The sequence below is a fragment of the Dioscorea cayenensis genome, chromosome 9 (assembly GCF_009730915.1).
Source record: "Dioscorea cayenensis subsp. rotundata cultivar TDr96_F1 chromosome 9, TDr96_F1_v2_PseudoChromosome.rev07_lg8_w22 25.fasta, whole genome shotgun sequence".
Taxonomy (NCBI): Eukaryota; Viridiplantae; Streptophyta; class Magnoliopsida; order Dioscoreales; family Dioscoreaceae; genus Dioscorea; species Dioscorea cayenensis.
The window spans coordinates 17,189,862-17,209,586 of NC_052479.1; the positions used below are offsets into that span (position 1 = coordinate 17,189,862).

The following is a 19,725-nucleotide window of genomic DNA, read 5'->3' on the forward strand; positions in this document are numbered from 1 at the left end:
CATTGCATCAATTAGGAAGTATAATAGAGGATTCTTGCACTTGAAACAATTATCCTTGGTGAAGCATTATTCGAGTACCACATCTTTATCGATTGACTTGCCTCCTCCTTACTTTTGCTCTCTTACTTGTTGTTTTTAATTCACGAGAATTGAATCACTTATCACACTTATCATTGTTGATACTCCACATAGCTAAGAATCGGAATTAAGTGCCTTTACTCCCTACTCACACAGGATTCGACCCGCTCACGGGATTATTACTCGACAAACCCGTGCACTGCTGATATAAGCAAGGGGACCTTATCGGTCGAAGGTGTGTTTCTAGGGATGAAAGGTCGAACATCATTACGCATTGTCACTCAGGTCCGGTGGAGGGGGCATTATGCTTCAAGTCTAAATCTGAGAGAAGGTTTTAGCTGTTGGGTTGTATGGCCAACCTTATTCCAAGATGTTCATCAATTCGTTTCTGACGATGTGATAGTTGTTAAAGGGCTGAAATTTATCACGGGGATGAGATGCCTCAAAAATCCCATGCAATTTTGCGAGGTATTTGATGTGTGGGATTGATTTTATGGGACCATTTCGAGAGTCCAATGGAAATCAATACATTTTTAGTAGCAGATTGATTATGTTTTCCAAGCTGGGTAGAAGCCGAGCTCTCCCAACTAATGATGCAAGAAGCGTGGTGAAGTTTTGAAGAAGCTATTCACTCGCTTTGGAACTCCAAGAATTATCATCAGCGATCGAGGAACCCATTTTTGTAATACACAATTGGCGAAAGTGTTAAAGCGTTATGGAGTTCATCATCGTCCTGCTACTCCTTACCATCCGCCAAACAAGTGGGTAAGTGGAGGTTACAAGCGAGAGAGCTCAAGAGAATATTAACCAGATCGGTGGAACAAGGAAGCGAGATTGGTCCGAAAGGTTGGATGACACACTTTGGGCTCATGGACTGACAGCATACAAAAACCCCCAATGTGACCACTCCCTATAATTTAGTGTATGAAAAATCTTGTCATTTGCACCGTGGAATTAGAGCGAGAAAGCATCTTTGGGCAATTAAAAGTGATGAATTTTGACTTGCACAGTCTGAGAGACAGAATATTACATCTCAACGAGTTAGGCGAGATGAGCGATTATGGCATATAAGAATGCAAGGATATGCAAGGAAAAAGAAATTTCGGAGTGGCACTGACAAGCATATTAAGATGCAGAAGGATTTCATAGGGGAGCGTATCGGGTGTTACTATTCAACTCACGTCTATGTTTATTTCGGGAAACTAAAAATAAAAGTGATAGTCACAGTACGTACACCATAACCAAAGTTTCACCCCATGGAGCCATTGAGATTAACCATCCGGAGAAGGGACATTTAAGGTGAATGGACATAGGTGAAACCATACTATGGTGGAGAGATTTGCGGTGACAATAGAAGTATTTTTCCTCCATGAGATCCCGTGAGGTAAGACAAGGAAATCGTCAAGCTAAGTGACGTTAAATAAGCACTTCTTGGGAGGCAACCCAAGTGTTTACTATTTTCTTAGCTTTTAGTTTAGTTCGTTTGCATGAATAATTTGTTAAGTGTTGGTGTCTTAATTTCTTAGATGCTCGTGCTGAGATTTCCTTGTGAACTTTGAATTTTTAATCGTGTGTTTTTCATGTGGAATTAGCGAAGTTTAGTCATTTGAGCTCTATTTCATGTTTTTCCTTTGGTAAAAATTTGCATAATAGAGCAGGGCTCACGGTGTTTAAACATGTTGAGAAATTTTCTGCGAGCACTGCCAGATTTTTCTAAAGTCATCCAAAAGAAAACACACGGGCATGTAGAATTTCCGCATGCCCATGGATTCTGCTGTGAGCTCATCAAGATAAAGGCATGGGAGACGTCGCGGCTGCCCACGCTGAGCGACCATGCGATTGTCTACGCTGTGGGTAATTTACGCACGGATGTGTGAATTCCTGCGAGGGTTTGCTGGCAAATTCTCCCAGAGAGCACATAGGGCGTGGACTGCGCCCACGTGGGCGACCTGTATGAACTCATGTATGGGTGTGAGTGAATTTCCATGCGCCCGTGTGAAACTCTGTGGACGAGTTCTCTCCATCCCGAGAAAGCACGAGCGTGCGTTGCCCTGTGAGTTGGGCATGTGAATGTCCATGCCCGTGCGGGAATTGCCACACGCAGGCGTGTAGAGACATTTGACGATATTTTCGGATATCCAAGCGAAACCATAGGGGCGTCGTCCGCCCCTTGTGATACCTTCATTTGAGGATGCGGGGTGGGCTATGCCCGCGCCCATGTGGATCTTCGGGAATAAAAAGGCATGCGCTCTCAAGAATACAATAGTCACACCTTACTCCTCTGTTGACCCTAGGTCGCTCAAAGAACCTTTTCCGACATTCTCTTGACCTCCTCTTCGTCTGTCTAGATCGATTGATTGTGCATTGTGTGGATTGTAGAGGGTGTTTGTTTTTGCTTCAACTCATCAGTAAGACCTTATTTTCTTTTCATCATCGACTTCCTTTGAGTCTAGCTGATTTCATGTGATTTAAATGGATAATACACATCGGTTTCTTGCTAAAGCAGTTACGATTTGTTTTTGAGAAGATGCAGAAGTGAGATGGGGTTGTAGTGGGAGAATGACCAAAAAGGCCGTGCGTTTTCCAGCCCGTGAAAGTACAGGCGTGTGAGATTCCGCGGCCGTCGCGTATATTTCTCTGCAGAAGTGGTGATTTTTCGTTTCTAATACATGCGAGGTATGGCCACAAGATTGAAGAAAGCGAGTTGCTAGCGTCCTGAGGACTGCCCTTGAGTCGGGAAAGTCATGGAATTCACACTTCACGAGCATCGAGGCTTGTTTTGAGCGGTTAGTGAAGCTTAAGTTTGAGTCAGAGCTGAATCCGGATATTCACTCGGGAAGGTGCAACTAGCAGATGACATGGTCGATGAGTTCGAGAAACTATTACTCGGTCGTGCGATTGGCACAAGATATTGAATATTCATGACCACCTGCTATCCGTTCACTCACTCTCACAGTGCTTGCTTCATTTGAGTTTGACCGCTCTTATGCCCATTTTGATAGTGTCGGTCGCTATTCGATTCGAGCCTTTGGGCAACATAATAGTATGAGCGTCACCACGGTTTCCACTAGACTTGGTTTATCCGATGAGGATTATCGCAGGCGGGGAGTATGAGAGTCTTTCAATTGACATGTCGGGTTTATCTCCCAGGAGGCGTATAGAATACTATGTGGTAGAGGCGATATGAACCAAGAGTGTCTACAGGCCTCATGTTTATCTCGACCTGGTTATGAGATATCTTCCATGCCGTCATAAGCGGTCGTGAATGAGTCGCGGTGATACGCAGGGTCATAAACAAGTAAGAACTTACGTACTTATACTCCATGGTGCGGAGCGAGGCGGTCCATCTAGGGCACTATTGCAGTATTTTAAAGCATCAAGACGATATCCCGGACTAGGTGTCATTTCTCGGGTCCATACATTACTAGACTCATTTTGGGGATGGGTCTCACGAGACACAGATTAGTAGAGAGGGAAAGACAATCATACCGACATCAGCTTTGGGGTTAGAGACAATGAGGCTCATGGGTTTGTTCCCAGTAAAATATACAAATGAGTGTTTATGTCTTGCATATACCATTCGAGGATAACGGTGATGAGCATCGATCGGCAGCAATGAGGCGAGGCACCTCCAGTGACGGAGGAACATCTGCACACGTCGTTCGTTTACACCATCTTAAACTCGCATGATTGCTTCGAGAGGCTCGAGAATGCTTTAGGAGTGGTGTGGGAAGAGGTTTTCGAGATCGCCACTTGCGCATGACGCAAATTTTGCACGAGTTCATGGCATGCTTCGATGTAGCATGCTGATCTTAGAGCGAGGCGTCGCCTCTTCATTTGTTTTGCGATCGATGACTCCTCAAGCTCCCTCGAGCATCCACTGCACCCTCATCCTACCCTACAGCAGCACTGTGGACCCACCATGTCGTCTTCACCGGCGTGCGATAGTGGCTTTTGAGCCCGAGGATATACTCGAGCATTTGATTTTTAGTTCTTTTTATTTTTGCAATTTATTTTTAGACTTGTTCACTCGGAGAAGAGTTCTCCTTACGAGGTTTTATTTTTCATTTTGCATCTCGGGAGTTGTATTCATTGTCTATCTTTTTATATATACGAGATATTTTTGTTTTTATTGAGCTTCATCGAACCCCCTCGTGTATGCGTCGCGAGATGGTCTTATCTTCTTGGCAATTGAGACTTAGTCAGTGGGCTCGAGCCAAGGTGCTTGAGGGCACTTGGGCGTGTGAGCTTCACAACCCGTCGGAACACTACTCCCATGGAATTAGCTTCATCAAAGCGCAACACTAGGGTCGGGAGTATTGGTTTTGATTGCTTCTCCGCATTTGCTTTTGAATGATATATATTTTGAGTGAGCTTGAATGTGTACATTGGGGACAATGTACAACTTTAAGATATGAGGCGGGGGAGTTTCATAGTGCACACATCTTTTCTATTGTTCGTGATTGATATATGGTCACACTAGCCAATGGCGGTTCACCTTAGTTGCAAGGATTGTATTCTTGAGTTTAAGAGAATTTCTAACATTGAATGTTTTCATGCTCCTAGTTCTTGCTTGAATTTCTAGGAATTTTTGCCCGATTTACACTTAGTGCACTACTCACCTTTTAAACTCTTTTGGAAACTCAAGTTTGATGTTAAAGGGACTAGATATAGTTGTTTCTTGTGTTAAATTCTGAAAAAAAATAATTAGTTTTATTGTTTATTTGTGCTTGTTGTGTGGAAAGAGCTACCACCTATGAAGTATGGAGCTACTCTCATAAGTAAGATACTAGTTATGCCCTAATGAGAGAAAGAGCTATCTCATAGGATGAGTGAAAGCTACCACTCCGGTAGAAAGAGCTACCACCTCGAAAGTGTGAAAGCCACCTTAGCGGCCGCTTTGGAAAGGGCTACCTTAGAGGATGTGTGAAGCTACTAGCGTCTTTGAAATTGTTGTCACTTTTGGAGATAAATAAGTCCCTTGTACTTAGAACTTTGAGGAGAATACTTTGGGTTGACTTGAGTGAGTTCACATACGTACACGACTTCGGGCTTTGTTTCCTTTTTTATTCAAGTTTTTATCTAGAGCATTGATTTTTCGTATTAAGTGTTGAAATTTCCCTCACTTGTAGAATGCTCTCTTTGTATATTTTGGTGAACCTAAGGCCAAACACTTTCAATATTTTCTTCATTGATGCACATAATGTTTTAATTTTTGCTCGAGGACAAGCAAAAGCTTAAGTGTGGGGGAGTTTGATAAGTGCTTGTGCGATATGAATGCGAAGCGTTCATTCCTTATGTTGAGCATTACTTTTCTCAGGTTTTTACATTAATATGTGTGTATTTATGTTACTTTTCGTGCAGGTAGGGTTGTGAGGCCAAAGTATGAAGGAAAAGAAGCCAATGTGGATTACAATGCAATGATGTTTGGAGGAAATCTTGCTAAGGTTCAATGCGAAGACATAGAGTCGATGTGAGATGCTAGAGTGTGTGCCAACCTCCTCGTATTCGAGTTTGGCACATCCATTTGGAGGGCACAAAAGGCGGTCACACTCGAGCATTCCGACTTATGCACATAGAACAAAAGAGCTCCATCAACGTGCCTATCATTGAAGAAGCAAGTGATCCACGATGTGAGCTTGTGCCCGTTTGCGTTACTCCGATGAAAGTATGGATTTCGGGAAGCTATTTGGCTTGCGGATACTATAGTGAGTCTTGTAACAACACGGTAGCAAGTACTATAATGACCTTTATTCACGACCCGGCCGAGAAAGCGGAGTTCGAGAGAATCCACGCAGGCGTGTGGAAATTATCACGCCCGTGTGGAAATTCCGCACGGGCGCATGAAGCATCCACGCCCGTGTGGTCGCCCTATTCCAGCCTTATTTAAAGCCGAGTAAGCCCCAATTTTAGTAATCTTTTCTCCATCTTTTCCCAACTTGAGAGAGGGCTTCAGCTAGGGTTTTTGAGAGGTATTAGCCAAGGTTTTTGGAGAGGTTCTATGGCTCCGACATCGTCATTCCTTAGGAAGAAGGTTGGTAGAGGGAGCTTGAGTCGAGGTGTATCATATATGCGAACGAGGGAATCCTTGGACTGATGAGTAGATGACTTTCCACAGGACCATCGACACGACTATCGCGGGGTTTCTTTTATGGATTCATTGCTTTTTACATTCTATTTCTTTTGATTGTACTTAGCTTCATGGAGAGCTAAACCCCTAGTGGGTGCTTGGGTATTGTGAACCCTAGAATGTATTTGTTTCATTGAATCTCTTTATTACGCTTTCAATTAATTAATGTTTATTGTGAGTTCCAACCTTGAATGCTTGATTGTATGAACATTTTCCCCTAGAGTGACACTAGGGTTGAGAGTTCTCGTTGGTAACCTTGTGAGTGAGTGACACACCACGAGCGTTAGACACAAAGCTAGGTTGAGAGGGTTGAGAGGGTGAGTCGAGAGTGCAGGGAGCATCCCCTTTCCCTCCCGGCGTGATAGATTCTACCCTCCATTCCTCGAGTTCTTTGCGGCCATAATAGAGTGAATGGTTAAGGGGATGAACTTCGCTGGGTCTTAGTTGCAGCGTGCGACAGGGAGTGAAGCGTTGAGGTGATCTTAGTATCTAGGGCTCAATTATGGTTAGGGACCTTCCACTGGACCAAAGGGTTAGAGTCTATAATTAGGAAGAGATTTATCACTTGGAATCCCTAGAGCTCATTGCAACTCTATCCGAGTGCGAGGTGTTAAGATTGTTCGATTTCTCATCCGGGACATGTATAGAGTTAGGCATAGTTGACCTTAGATTTGGGTCTATGTAATTAAGGATTTCCACGACTCACCATTGCATTGATTAAGAAGCATAATAGAGGGTTCTTGTACTTGAAATAATTATCCTAGGTGGAGCATTAGCCGAGTACCCCCCCATTTCTTTACTTTTGCTCTCTTACTTGTTGTTTTTATTGTTGAGAATTGAATCATTGTCACACTTATCATCATTGATCTTTCACATAGCTAAGAATCAAATTAAGTATATTTATTCCCTATTCCCTGTGGATTCCATATCCGCTCACCCGGGATTATTACTTCGACAAAACCGTGCACTTGCGGGATATATGCAAGGGGACCTTGTCATAGTTTGATCGTCCCTTTACCGGTGTTGGTGGCCCGTCATCAAACAAGATTCTTCATTGAATTTCCCTTGCTTTCTCACCATCTTTATTTAGCGCTCTTCTCATTTGTTCTTCAATTTAGCGTTCTTCATCATCCTTCAACCGTTGGAGTCTTGGTGGCAGTCTGGCATAATAATGGACCTGCGAGCTTTTCCCCTTCTTACACATGGCCGGCTATGGCAGAAGGCATAGAGTTCACTTTCTAAAGACGTTTTTAGGGTTGTCTTCTCTTCTTCTTCTAAGCAACACAAACAAGTATAGGGTACCTTAGATATTATAATCACTTGAATGAAAAAAAAAATGACAAGTACAATGAAGACATTCTTGACTAAGCTATGCTAACCTACTCTCTGCTTTTAAAAACTGGATGAAAAGATGAATGTGATGTAAATATTATATGATGATTTCATTTGAATCCCTTTAGCTTTAGATTGAATATGCTAATTTGTTTTGTTTGAAAACATTAGTCTAAGTGAAGTGGGTATGTAAGGGGTGATCTTTTGGCATGATTGAAGTGCCAATAGAAAGAAGATTTGAGGAAGGGAAAGCGGTGAGAGAAAGTAGGGAATAAGAAGAAGCGCTAAAAGGCTGCTAGAAAGCAAAGCAACTTTATCTATATAAGATAAGGGAGAGGAAGGAGAGGTGTCCCTAAGCTTTCTTGCTCACTAGTAGGTGGTGAAAGGATTTAAAAAATGTGTCATTTTCATCTTCCGATGCATTCGTTCAGATGCATTCTTCCTTCTTACCCTTTTCAACCTACTGAATTTTCCTCTTCGTGGTATTGAAATTGCAGCGGCGCAGGAGGTCCCGGTTTAATAGTTATTTCGTCTGCTTTTGGAACTTCAATTCCTGGGGACAAAGAAAGTGACTCTGGAGTGCTTAATTAAAATTACCTTTTTCTTTGATTTTATGGGTCTCAAAGGCATCTCTCTTCGAGTGGCAGTGCAAGCTCGGATGGTGTACGCGCTGGCATAAGGTCCTGGATTAGTTTGTACCGGTATAGGTCTCTGAGTGGTGACTTGTCCCCTTTGATGTTTTGGCATTGGATTAGTATAGATCCCAATATTAGTAGCTTCAGTGACATTGGCGGCTTAATGCCGTGCTTGCGTGCTGCGGTGCGCTCTTGCTTGCTGAGTTCTTTTTAGCATCACTCTATTCGAAATGCTTGCATGCCGCTCTTTCATTCGCTCCTTCAATAGTAGATCTCGTCATTATCGTCCTTCCTTCGAAGCCCACCGCCCTTATTTCAAAGCTAGCTTCAAGTTCTAAGGAGGGAATCGAAGAAAAATCCTCAGGAGGTCAACCTATGACTTCGCATTGTCCGTCTTATGGTAGCCATACCAACAAGGTCTCGTGAAGAGCGGATCCAGTAAGACTCATGATACATGGCTCAATTAACACTAACTCTTGAAAAGCAATTCGCTCCAAAGAAAAGATGCTCTCGAGGGATGATTTGGTCGAGATGTGGTGTCAAATCACTTTCATATGAGGGATCGCTATGCCACTCTGTCCTTATCTTGGGCATACTCCATTGCTAAGCTCACGATGAGGTCGAGAGAGGTGCGGGGACCTTCTTTACATGGATATAGGCTTGCCCGACCTTGTTCTTCGTTATCGTTTCTTCTGTCTCTTCAGATTTGGAATCAATCTCTCTAGACCCAGCTTGAAGATCTAAGTTTTTTTTTTCTAGTCTAGTAACTTCTTTCTATCTAATAAGGACAAAGCTGATGGAACAAAGTCTCTACGCTTTGTGACCTAAACTGCTCGCTCAATGTGCGTTAGATGCTCCTATATCGCTTCCTTCTATAATATAACATTTTCTTGTTTTTTTCGCACATCGGAGATCAAAAGCACTGAGTTCAACCTCGATGTAGTGAGTTCACGAGATTGGTAGGTAATTGAATATTACATTCCCACTCACTTTTCTTTCCATTGGAAACTTCGGAGGCGAGAGGAAGAGGGTAGAAGGTAACCTAGAATAGGGTTGATCCGGGTAGTCGACATCCTTTTGTGCTTAGTGCTTGGTAGGAGCTGAGCATACACTAGAATCACTCTCATAGCAAAGCGGTCGGGGGAAGGGAGAGAGAGTCTAGGGATGTTTGATTATAGAGTTTCACATCTGGGTTTTTCTACATATAGTTTAGTTTACACTATTCTCTTAACGCTTTTATAAAGCTATTTCTATAGCTATTTCCTTCATCCTTCCCCACCCGAACCAACCCACCTTACTCAAAGATTGATGTTTCAAAGCATTGATTTCTTTGCATTCTCAGAACCAACACCAGACACTTAACACCAACACAAGCGAGATGAACTACTGGTTTGCTATGAGACCCACCGCCATTGATAGAGAAGGAAACATAGTAGGAAGAAATTCACTGGGACAAGAGTTCCTCCAACCTTTCCTAAGTCGTGGTAACCTCAAAACATTACTTATCACCTGATCAATCGTAATCTTAAGCTGAAATAATCTCAAAAACTACCGATGGACGAACCATTGAGCCAACCCGATCACCCTTCGAGGGGACAAAATAACAAAGAACAAAGAAAAAAGCTAGCGGGGAGGGCGGCAAGTTTGTGAGCGATCGAGTCTATATTTTATAGGTAGCGGGGATTAAAAACACGAGGTTCGACTTCTTCTGCTAGCACTGTGATAGTCTTAATGCTCTATGGTAGGTAAGTAGCACCTAGATCTCGGCGGCAATTTCATGCGACTAGCTCTGCACCGATCGATCAAATAGCAACAAAAACTTGAGAAAAGGATTTCTCTTGTTCAGCACGAACCAACCGATCCATTTGTAACATAAACTACAAGCGTGGGTCAAGATTCGAAAGCCCGACTTGGAAGAGTAGGACACTCATAGGTAAGCTTATAATATGAGGATTTAGTAGCTTCGATTTGCTTAGTGATTAGTTTTTGAGTCTTGTTTGGTGACTTAATGTCTTGCGCTTTTACGTTTCGGTTGGTATTCAGCCTACTATCTTATGTCGAAAAAGAATACATGTTATGTTCACCCAAAGAAAGGTACGTTTGAGCGGATGGAGAAGGAGCATCCAAAGACGCATCCCGAACCTAGAACCGAGGCGGCGGGTTGGGGAAGTAATCTTTGAACAAATGCCTTCAAAGAGATTCCTCAGATAAGCTAATCTCTTTGAAGTCCTTTGTTTGTTTTTCCTACTTATTTATAGTCTCTATCCTCTAGCCTATCTTTACTCGTGTTTTTATTAACCAACAACACATGGACTTTGTTGTCACTAAAGAAAAAGGTTATTCAATTCAATCCATTAGTGCAACTGAAGTGAAGGAATGACCTATTCTGAATCGGAACAATAAAGAGCTCATAACCACTGCTTGTGAATAGCTCTCCTCAACTGAAGGTGCACCTACTGTTACTAGAAGTTTAGTCTCTCTCATGGACTCTTTCGATCTCGAACTAACTTACTTAATAGGCAAGCCAGGCTAGAGGCTGGAAGAGACAAAAAAAATTGATCTTTATCATTCAGCTACATTAGCTAGAAAGTCTAGTTGGCATTAGCATTTTCTTTCAAAGGGAAGTGGAAGGTATTGGGACACAGAAGGAATAGAACCTTCTCGTCGACTCATAGCTCCCAGACTCCCTCCATTCATTCCCTTAAATAGGAAAGGGTAAAGGTGACGTGCAGACTTGAGAATATATCCGAATAGAATAACGAGGCGGGCTTAGCTATTCTAATGAGGCATTGACATAATGGGAGAAAGAAACTCACCTATGAATGACTCCCATCATCTTTCTATGTACTTGAATGACAACTATTTTCATGGTCACACAGGATCCCACCCCTCCATCCATCTTTAAAAGACGTAGCTTATCCTCTGGCTTGGCTCTCCCTCATTCGGGCCAACACCTCATTCTTGGCCTCTTCCTTGAGCTGTATCCTCGCTACACGAGGAGGATTAGGGAATGGGAATAAGATACTCCTCTCATGGAAGCCCCTTGATTCCACCCTTCTCTCCTCTTATTACTTCCATTCTGTCTAATGCTTATAGGAACAGAGTCCCCAAGAGGCACTCATTCTAAAGGTTTTGAATCAGGATAAAGTCAAGCTGTTGGCGGATCCTTTTCTTGCACATGTGCCGGCACCATATCAGGAATCTGGAGTGGTGATCTATTCACTGCGAATGAATGCCTTTTCAGTGTAATTTGTCCATCTTTTTGGGGAGAAACAATCTTGCCAGAGGTCTGAAGCGGAGTCGACGCATGCAGTGAGATGAATCACCTGGTCACCGATCTTCAAGGTGACGGGAACATTCCATCTCTGAGAGATGTGAAAGGATTTGACGGTGGTTTGATCCAAAAACGAAAGAGTTCCTTACATTCCTCTTTTATTTTAGGAGCTTGACTCCCTTTGTTGATTATGAATTTTTGTAGGTCTTGAGTTTTGGATGGCTCCAGGGGCACCGGCTAGACAAGACCTGGTGTAGGTCCTTAGCACTTGCTGGCTTCCTTTTGACCACGGCTGGGAGGCCTCCACAGGCTTGACTTGGTAAGGGGAAAGAAGACGGAGGTCGGGAGCCTTTCCTCTGAGGCACCTCCTTTCGTGCCCGAACTTTCATCCCAATTATCACTTTTGGGGGGTATGGGTGTACCCGTCTTTCTTTCCCGAGAATCTACATGTGCTGACCCTCATATGCACCTCTCATCTACGGACGATAGTACCACTTTCTATAGGGAGCCTGTGAACTTTGTCATTGAAGAGTCAGTCCCCTTTTAGTTCCTCGTATGAGTCAACCGAGTCCCTTAGAAGTTATGACGATGAGGAAGACTTTTTTAGTCTATTCTATTTGAGTAGGAGATATCACCGCCATCACATTGATTGCTAGTACTTTCCGAAAGCATTGTAGGTACCCAGACAAGACCGTCCTATGTCCCAGAAGAGGAATCCCGTAACCTATCATAAGGAACCCCGTATCACGGCTCTAAGTAGCCAACCCATTCCCTTTTTTAGTCCTTCTTCCTCCTTTGGACCTTCCATAACTCTGCTCTGTGTTTCGCTTCATCAGATGACATCCTCCTCCTAGTCAGCCTTCTTTTACTGAGTCTTTTCTTCGTGGTACCACTTCCTTGCGGGATATAACCCAAGGAGGGCCTGGGATTGGCGCTAGTACCTTCATTCGAGCCCCTCTGATCATCCTAATGAGAATTGTGAAATGTGGAACTCTCCTATCCCCATCGCCAGGTCAAGGAAGGGTTTAGCAAAAGAACCTAGGCTTATCAAACGGCTAGATAGAGTGATGGGTAGGGATGACAGGATTTTAACCTTAGTTTTATTTTTGACCCCAATCAAAGGCGCTACCAAGCTGCGCTACATCCCTTTTTTAAAAAATTGTTGTACAGTGTCATTGTACAAAATCCATGTCTTATTTTCCACATCGTTATTTTATCCTCCATCTATATTATATATAATTTTCTTGCCATTTTTTCTTTTTGGTATCAATATATATATATATATATATTTCTTTATATTCATATTCTATAATCAATAAATACTCATCATCCCGATCCCGCCGCTCCTACCAAGGAAGATAGAAGTTTTGAGGGTTTCCCGATAGAAAGATTTGCATACAAGAGAGATCCCAATTCCATGTATCCAGTTAAGCAAGCCCTACCGCCAGCTTCCACCCATTCAAGAAGGTCCTTATCCGAGTGTTGAATAATTACTTCATGTGTTATATATACAGGGAGAGATAGGAGTAATCCGACCCAGCTACGTTTGCTCCCGCTCCGATGATTGGGCTAATCAATTGCTCTCCTATGCCTGCCTGAGGTATCGATGGGATACGAAGAAGAACTGGATGTAAGGGATGGAACACCGATCCTGGAAATGACAAGGGCTTGGGGAAAGATGCTATGCTTGAGTCATCGGAAATGGTTGTTGATGAAGAAAATCATAGGTAGCTTGCAAGCATAGGAATTGATAACCTAATTCATTTATTCCCCCCAGCCAATGTGCTAGATCATCTCCTGCTGATGTCCCAACTCCTTTTCTAGCCAGCATTATCTTATTTTGCGGAGCGCTAAGTCGCTGAATTACATCGATCTTTTTCCGAACCGATGAGTCTTGGATTATTTACATCCTTACCGTTTGCTTCTTTCTTTTTTGAGCTTCCCTTTCCATCTCCTGCACCTTCTATTTCTTATTTTAATGCCTAACCTCCTCTCCTGAGCCTTGCCTTCGAAAGCCAAGCCAACTCAAGAGCTCCTGCTCGCTCCTACAACTATACTCGCGAGTGCCTATTGCTTCTGTTCCCCTTCGTGCTTCTTGCGATGGGCATTCCGGCGGGTGTGCCGGTGTAGATTCTGTGCAGTTCGATTATAGTCACAGATGAGTCTTTACTGAAATCCCCAGTCGTACCCTTGGGTATAATCGTTCTCGAAAGAAAATAATGATTTTTCGATACGGTGTGTTATGAAAGTTGTATGACTTGGTGCGAATGGCTGAGGATCCGTTGTCTTTCCCAGTGGGGAGGACTGGGACTGATTCTCTCTGTGAAGCCGGTGATCCTCATGTCATTAGATAGATGGTTGACTGAGAGTTAGGATGGATCTTTCTTTCAATAGACTAGGATCATATTCTTGTGTTATGTTGTATGTAATAACTAACATCAAAAAAGCACCAAAACAGATCTTAAACCATCGAATCTAGATGAATAGATATTCATTAGGTATAGGTAATTTCCCATTTCATGTCTCTTTTCTTTTACCGCAAGGTAAAGGTAAAGGAGTTAACAAAATGAAAAAAAAATTCCATCCAACCTTATACCATACCTTTTTCGTAGGCCAATACTGAGTTCTTTTGCCATTTCTTTTGTGGAGCATCATCTTTGTTGAATCATTCACCATGGTGTATTCAAGAGTGATGTAACCTCTGCTATCTTCTTCAAGAAAGAATTTTCTATGTTATTTATTGTTTTCTTTATTGATATACATTACTACAAAATAGGATTAAAATGATTCCTTATCCGAAATGAAAAGGAAGGCTATCCATCCAGACCTTCAGCCTTTTTAGATTCCTTTCTCGAATTACTAATAATAGCATATAGAAAAGAATGTTTCTTTCTAAGGTAGAATAAGCCAATTGAAAACCCTTTTTTATCATTCTCAATTCCATCCAGACTTGACTTTCTTTTATATATGGTCCAATTTTTTTTTTTGTAAACCCAGAGTGAAGAAAAAAACTGGCTTTCCTTTCCAAGTTTAACCAAAGTGATTACCATACAATCCATCTTTTTCTAAATGCTCCTGAAGTCTGAAAAGTTTACGAAGTAGACAGGGATCAGAGAAGGTAAGTGACAAATGGTAGTCGTGGACTGGTGTAGCGTTGCATCTTTTTCAGCCAAATCCTTCTTTTGTTTTGCTTCTCTAGGTCGTCGAGCTTGATCGACTCGACTCTTTTCCTTTCCCCCCGGCCTCTCACTTCATTTTGTTCTTCCTCTGTACCGTCGCTTAAATGAAGATACCCGATCGGCATGACTTTCCCAAATGCCCACCACCGGCACTTCTCCTTTCCGGGTCTTGATTTGTCGCGTCATTTCAGTCATAGTGGTCGACGGGGAAGAAAGAAATGAATGAATGAATGTCCTTTTTGGAAAATGTAGAATAATACACCTACCGAGATGAAAGCCAAAGGTGAGTATCGTAGGTGAACGTATCGAACCGAAATAAGATCTCAGATTGACATCTTGATAGATGGATTTACCATAATAATAAAGAGAGTCAATAGTGATGGAGCCGTGGGAAGAGCCGCTTTTTTCTTGTGGCGGAGGCTTCCATTCACCAGCGCAGACTACATACAAGTGCTCTCCGAACCGTGCTGGATAGTCACCCATCACACGACCCTCAAACCCAACCTGTGGTGGATCCCGGGGGGCAAAGTAAAAGCACTTGATCCTTTGCCCCATACTTTGAGATGCTCCTCCCCACCGATCAAGCAGTGACGCTGCTCTTAGTTGAAGCCGCAAACGTTCGGTTCGGATAAGTAAGAAGAAAGTGCCTTCGGTCGGTTTGACTAGGTGGTCTTCCCTAACATTCAGAGTTGTTCTGGTTTGAGAAAAGAGCACCGCCAAGTCCACTAGGGGCACCCTAAATGAATAAGAAATGGATAACTGAGGTCAGGCTTGCATGAAACTTTACCGATAATAAGCTAGATGTCGATTACATACCTGACGTTGGTAAGAACTGAGGGACAATGCTCCCCTAACCTAAATGGCCCAACCTACAAAGAAACTGGTACTTAATCGGGGGGGGGTGTGGTTTGGTTTCGTTAAAGGCCCTCGCTGCAGGAACAGGCGGTTGTTATTTGAAAGTCAAGGCCACACCCCAGATGGACGCCCTGCTCTATTGGCAAAACGCTTCGAAAGAAGAACATATTGCCAAGGCCCTGACCGGACGTCCGGCCACTTTTCTTTGCCCGCCGGCCACCTAGCTCGTTATTGTTTGAGATCTGGATAGAGTCTCGCTACGGGGAAAGCATGGATTCTTTAGATCTAAAGAATCCATGATGCAAGCAGAAGCGTAGGGCAACACAGGGGACTCGACGGGGATGGGGCGCGCCAAAGAAACCGGGGGCTGGAGGGGTCGAGTACTCAAGTACTATATTCTTTCCACTAACTTGAACTGGCTGGCTGTATTTTGTTGAGCGTATACTCTGATTCTCTTCTACAAATCTACAACTCTCTTTACTGAGTGAGACTCTATCTAATATCCCTAAAAGTTTATTTTTTTTCCTATTCTGTGATTTAAATGATATCTTCAACTAGGCTCTACTTTGGATAGGGTTTTCGGTCTTATTCAAGATAGGGTCAGGGGTGCGTCGGAACGGTAGCTGCAAGGTCTCATCCGAGAGTCCAATCTCTTTGTACTGTGCTTTTGTGTCTTTGAATATAAAAGAAAGGGGGTTGATTTAGGCTCCTTCCCTTCCACTGCATAGCTGCGCTATCAGGTACTACGAGCCCTCTGTCCCACGCATCTAACCAGCTCGCGTGGTTCACCGGTTCAACCGAAAACTTTCATTTGTTGAAGCGGAGCATAGTGCAGCGCCGAGCGAGAAAGGTCTCTTCTTTTGGTTTATTCACTGATCTGAAATGAACTTAGCACTTGTTTTCTTAGGGCTAGGCGCTCGCAGAATCAGTCTATCCAAACCGGAGACGTACTCATTTCTCAGATCAGTGACGGCCTGGCCTCTCCAACTCATTCCTTATGGCTAGCGATCGGCACATTAGGGGACTGCTTGCCCGGGTTTCTCGGCCTGGTATCTTGCACCTCGCGTTCATGATATCTACATTCAACTGTGTCCCAGAGACACGGTCGAAGCACGCCCGCCCAGTGTGCGTCTTTCCCGACATGCACTGGTCCCGGGTATCTTCCTGTGGTCTTCTAGCATTAGAAGAAGTCGTGTCCATCCCAGACATCTGCAATGTCCTCCCACGCCTTTTTATTTTAAGAAATATGGGACAAAGATCAGGAAAAGGCGGACCGGGTCCTTTCGGTGACTTTTGTGGTCGCCCTAATTGAACCAACTGGGATCTGAACTACGATTCAGATCAAGTCTTACCTAAATCGGATTTCCTTTTCGTGCCATATGGCGCTTTGACTTTACTTTATCCCCTTTTTCCCCTTTCCTTTTCCTTTATTTGTTCTCGAAGGTCTTCGTCTCTGTGTAAAAGCAAACTCTCAAAATTTATGACCAACCTTTCCTTCAGTGATCTTACAACGAACAGGAGTTTTTCCATTGTAAATGAGTACGGAGCAATCAACAAATTCTGATGAAATAGAAGATTTACGTGACCAAATTTTTCTGCTAAAAAGACTTTCTCCGTTCTTCTTCATTCTAAACAGGAAAGCATCAACAAAACTTCCCTTCCATATAGATCGTCCTGGCATGAACTAAATTTTGCCTTTCCCCACGCCCACTACTGCCCGAAATCCTGCTTTGGTGGGCTTCCGCCAAGGTGACACCAAAGGTCTACCTCCTTTAGTGCACCCCTCACCTCCTCCATGAGGATGATCCACTGGATTTATTGCAACACCACGAACAATGGGGTGTCTTCCTAACCACTGGCTTTGTCCTGCTTTTCTAAGCTTACGTGCACCATGGTTGGGATTGGAAACTATACCAATAGTAGCTCGGCATCGGGAATCTATGAGTTTTTCAAGACCCGAAGGTAGCCGCACAAGACATTTTTGGGTTGGCTCCTTAATTATTTTTGGATAAGTTCCTGCGGCTCGAGCCAGCTTTGTGCCTTGACCTGGATGACATTCAATATCATGTACCCATGTTCCCATATGTATATTAGCTAATGGTAAGAAATTTCCTACTTGAGAATGTAGATCAAGTATCTCGTATCTATAAGCAGGGGGGCGTGGCCAAGAAGCAGCAAGCTGACTGCCCCCTTCAACCCGACATCCTTACTTATATGTATTATGTATGAGGTTCCAGACAGAAATAGCTTCTCAGGCTTAGGAGAGTCAGACATTAATGAATCCCTCTTTCTGCCTTAACATCTCACAGTCGTGGCAGCAGCAACCTTGACAGCTTCGGTACGCCTTCCCTACTCTCTCTTGTTCTTCGGGGGCCTAGTACTATCCAAGGACTTGAGGTAGAGGGTGGCGCGAAAAGATAGTTCTTAAAATGTTTGCGAAGCGCAAGACCGTGTATCTGCTTATCTACCCGTGGATTGTAGGTTAGCCATGCAGATCTTTACCCCTTCAGATTGGACTGGACACTGTAAACACTTGCATTTCGCCACCGGGTGAGAAAATCTGCAGCAGATTCGCCGGGCTCCTGTTTAATCTTGGTAAGCTCAGTGATGCTCCGCGTATGGAGCCAGCGTCGCAGTATAGCATGGCGTGCCTATCCTGGAGGAAAGGGGACAGCATCATGATATGCAGGGTATAGTCTCTCGTACCTCGTAATAGAGCTGGTGCTACCTGTGTTGAGATTCCGGAGAATTTTAGAAAGCAACTGCTATATATACAAAGGTATAATTATGTCCCCAAGATTAGCAATGGGTGGAGGGACGAACGGAGCCTGAGGCGCAGAGACCTCATTCTGAACTGGAGAGGGTGAGACGGAGATCGGTTGTTGTGCTGCTATAAACAATCTTTCAACCTGAGCAGTGAAATCATCGATCCAACGGTGGCTGCTTTCAAACTCATTCCTTAGACGAAGGGCACTTTCTGACCTTCTTGCTTCGGCCATACGATAAGTCATACGCCTTGGGTCACAGAGGTGCTGAATGTTGAAAGAGAGATCCTCCTTCTGCCCCTTCTTCCATATCATAACCTAATTCATCTACATGATTCTGGTTCTGGATAAGCCCCGGCAGTTCTTCATAACCTTCCTCTTCAACGGGATATTCATCTTGCTTGATTGGAGCCCTCTACGCCTTTGCCGGCTTGAGTCTTAGATCGCGTCTCCATGGCATCTTGATCAAGATCCTTTTATGCAATGCCTTGATCTCTCTTTCTCATAACATTGAAACAGAAGGCCATACATTCGAACCACCATTGGTGATATTTCTTTTTATGTAGAACAGTACCGGGGTTTTGTCGGGCTTACTCATACGCTATCTAAACTAATAAATTAGATTAGGTGATATCCGTGCCATGGGAATTCGGGTCTCTCCAGTTTCGCCGGTATAAGAATTCATTTATTTCTACATGAATCAAGATTAAGTGAAGGAAGTTTTCAAATCACTGACTCACGCCATAGACTAGAAGTCTCGTACAAGACCTCCTTGATAGAGGCTCGAGCCCTAATTTAAATTTTTTTGATCTTGCCTTCGGATGTTCATTCTTTAGGTCTTTCCTTTGCTAAAATGGTTGAAAGGGAACCATATATATACATACTTCCCGCTAGAGGGGGAAAGGAGATTCACTCTTTTTTGTAATTAGCCTTTTTATACTAGCTCTTTATCTAGTAAGAGTATGATATCTGAAAGGAGTCGAGTATCGGTAGGCACAGATCATTGGTATTGGATGTATTGTTAGGTTGTCCCAAGTCAAATCTGCTCTTCTTATATTTTTCCGTTGTAGAAAAGAGATCCCTTACCCCCGCTTAAAAAAATGATGAATATAAGGTTGCAGGTACTATGGATGCTCTAACTCCCAATCGGGTTGCCTTCCCGGGTCTCACCGGTCTTGCCTGTAGGTCATGATGTGCCTCGAGATAGCCGTCTCTTGTCCCCCTGCTGGTGGGTAATCCACTCCCGGGTCGTCGCTCTGCTGCATCTGGCCCGTCATTTAGGCACCTTTGGAAGGCAGGGAGTGTGACAATGTACACGCTTCCCCAATCTTCTCATCGATTCATGAGGGTTTGGTAGCCCGAAATTGACTTGGCTTTGCCAAAAGGCCTCATCTCCATAGCCCGGCTCGTGAGGCGTCCCTCTCGCTGTAGGGAATCTCCTCCTCGCCTCACTCTTTTGACATGCTATGTTTCCCTT

At 43.5% G+C, this 19,725-nt stretch overlaps 1 pseudogene; it reads right to left on the minus strand.

The window, feature by feature from the left end:
- Positions 1-11,390: 11,390 nt before the first annotated feature.
- Positions 11,391-15,183, minus strand: LOC120268536 (annotated as a pseudogene).
- Positions 15,184-19,725: the final 4,542 nt, after the last annotated feature.